This window comes from Elephantulus edwardii, unplaced genomic scaffold (genome assembly GCF_000299155.1).
Source record: "Elephantulus edwardii isolate Elephantulus edwardi_28Jun2011 unplaced genomic scaffold, EleEdw1.0 scaffold00276, whole genome shotgun sequence".
In the NCBI taxonomy this organism is placed as follows: domain Eukaryota; kingdom Metazoa; phylum Chordata; class Mammalia; order Macroscelidea; family Macroscelididae; genus Elephantulus; species Elephantulus edwardii.
The window spans coordinates 2118103-2120801 of record NW_006400026.1 but is presented as its reverse complement, the minus strand read 5'-3'; the positions used below and the strand labels follow the sequence as shown (position 1 = coordinate 2120801).

The window sequence follows — 2699 nt, the reverse complement described above, 5'->3', positions numbered from 1 at the left end:
ACGACAACAACAACACCACGCCTTAGTTCTAGATATAGGCAAATCCTTAACTCTAAGCATAACTTTAATCACAAATCATAACCCTAATCATACCCTGAACACTAATCCTACCATTGGGTTATGTGTTGTATGTTCTGTTGTATAGTGCTGGGTGGTGTGGTGTTGTGTAGTGTTGTATTCATTGATGGTTTTTTTTTGTTATGTTGTATTTTTGTGTGTTGTGCTTCAGTCTTTGGTGTTATGTTGTGTAGTGTTATGTCTTATTATGTAGTGTAGTGTGATGATGTTCATGTTGTGTGGTGGTGTATACTTTGTTATGCAGTGTTGTGGATGTTATTGCTGTATTAATTGGAGTTGTGATATGTTGAATTCTTTGGTGTTCTGTGGTGTTGTGAAGTATTCTTTGATGTTCTGTTGTGTTGTTCTATGTGAGGGTGTATTTTTTAGTGTTGTATACTGTTGTAATAATACTGGATGACTGGAATGCAAAGGTTGAGTACCAGAAAGAAGGATCAGCAGTCAGAAAACATAGACTTGGTGACAGAAATGAGGCTGGGAATAGAATGATAGAATTCTGCACAATAATGATTTATTCATAGAAAGTATCTTTTATAAGAAACATAAACAGAGGAAATGTGCATGGATTTCACCGAATGGGATACACAGGAATCAGATTTGATTACATCTGTGTAAGGAATCCTTGGAAAAGTTCACTATCGGCAGTGAAAACTAGACCAGGTGCTTATTGCAGAACAGACCAACCATCAAACTACTCATAAGCAAGTTCATACAAAAGCTAAAGAGGTGAAATAAAATCCCCAGGAATAAAAAGTTGACCTTCAGTCTGTGTCACCAGAATTTTTTTTTTCTTAATAGATTTTTTAAATACTGTTTTACTAACAAAGTTTGCATACATTATTTTTCACACTGGATTTTCCCCTTTTCCTTGACCCACCCCTAACTCCATACATAAAATGGAGAGACCTTTTGATTAAGCTCCATCTCAATCCCTTGCCCATCCTCACCCCACTACTCCCCTCCTTGTATCTCATTCTACAATAATGGTCTTATACAATATTTGTTTTTATGAGACTGAGCTAGTTCACTCACCATAATGTTCTCCAGTCCCTCCCAAGTTAGGTAGTAATTGAAAAAATCATTACTCCTGGCAGAACCCAGAGCTGGGAGGACTGTCTTGTTCCTGCCCGCAGCCCACCACCGACCGCCACCCAGGAGCGCGCCTCCTCCTCCGTGAGCGCTCAGGAAATCACCACAGAGAACACCATGCCCTACCCATACCCAGCGCTGACCCTGGAGCAGAAGAAGGAGCTCTCTGACATCGCTCATCGCATCATTGCTCCGGGCAAGGGCATCCCGGCCGCAGCGAAGTCTACCAGAAGCATTGCTAAGCGCCTGCAGTCCATTGGAACCGAAAACACCGAGGAGAACAGGCAATTCTACCGCCAGCTCCTGCTGACCGCCGACGACCACGTGAACCTCTGCATCGGGGGTGTCATCCTCTTCCATGAGACCCTCTATCAGATGGCAGATGATGGGCATCCCTCCCCCAAGTCTTAAATCTAAGGGTGGTGGTGTGGACATCAAGGTAGACAAGGGCGTCGTACCCCTGGCAGGGACTAATGGCGAGACCACCACCCAAGGGCTGGATGGGCTGTCCGAGTGCTGTGCCCAGTACAAGAAGGATAGAGCTGACTTTGCCAAGTGGCGCTGTGTGATGTAGATTGGAGAACACGCCCCCTCAGCCCTTGCCACCATGGAAAATGCCAACGTGCTGGCCTGTTATGCCAACATCTGCCAGCAGAATGGGATTGTGCCCAGTGTGGAGCCTGAGATCCTCCCTGATGGTGACCGTGACCTGACGCGTTGTCAGTATGTAACTGAGAAGGTGCTGGCTGCCGTCTACAAGGCTCTGAGTGACCACCACATCCATTTGGAAGGCACTTTGCTGAAGTCTAGCATGGTAACCCAAGGCCACGCCTTGCACACAGAAGTTTTTGCCTGAGGAGATTGCCATGGCAACTGTTACAGCACTGCAGCCTCACAGTGCCCCACCACTGTTACTGGGATCACCTTCCTGACTGGAGGCTAGAGTGAGGCGGAGGCATCCATCAACCTCAATGCCATCAATAAGTGGCCCCTGCTGAAGCCATGGGCCCTGACCTTCTCCTATGGCCAAGCCCTGCAGGCCTCTGCATTGAAGGCCTGGGGTGGGAAGGAGAATCTGAAGACAGCCCATGAGGAGAATATCAAGCGAGCCTTGGCCAACAGCCTCGCCTGCCAAGGAAAGTTTACCCCAAGCGGTCAGGCCGAGGCCGCAGCCAGCGAGTCCCTCTTCGTCTCTAACTCTACTAAGTGGAGGTGTTCTAAGGCCGCCCGTTCGACTCTCCAGACCCCAGCGCCCTTTTAGATTTAACAACACTTGAGAAGAAGGGCCTCATCTGGGGCTTCAGGCTTCTCCTTCCCATCACTCTTGCTGCCCTTGTGATATTGGTGTGTGGTGGTGTCTCTGTTTGCTAACTCCATTACCTTTTCCAACCCACTGCCAATAAACAACTATTTAAGTGGGTGGGGGTGGGGGAATCATTACTCCTGGGGGCTGTCATAGTATTCTATTCATGGTGGATGGGCATTTGGGTTGTTTCCATGTTCATGCTGGGTGAACAATGCTTCTATGAACA

The 2699-nt window shown here is 47.3% G+C and overlaps 1 pseudogene; it reads left to right on the top strand.

Moving 5' to 3' along the window:
• Positions 1-1266: 1266 nt before the first annotated feature.
• LOC102854782 lies at positions 1267-2428 on the top strand (annotated as a pseudogene).
• The last annotated feature ends 271 nt before the right edge of the window (positions 2429-2699 follow it).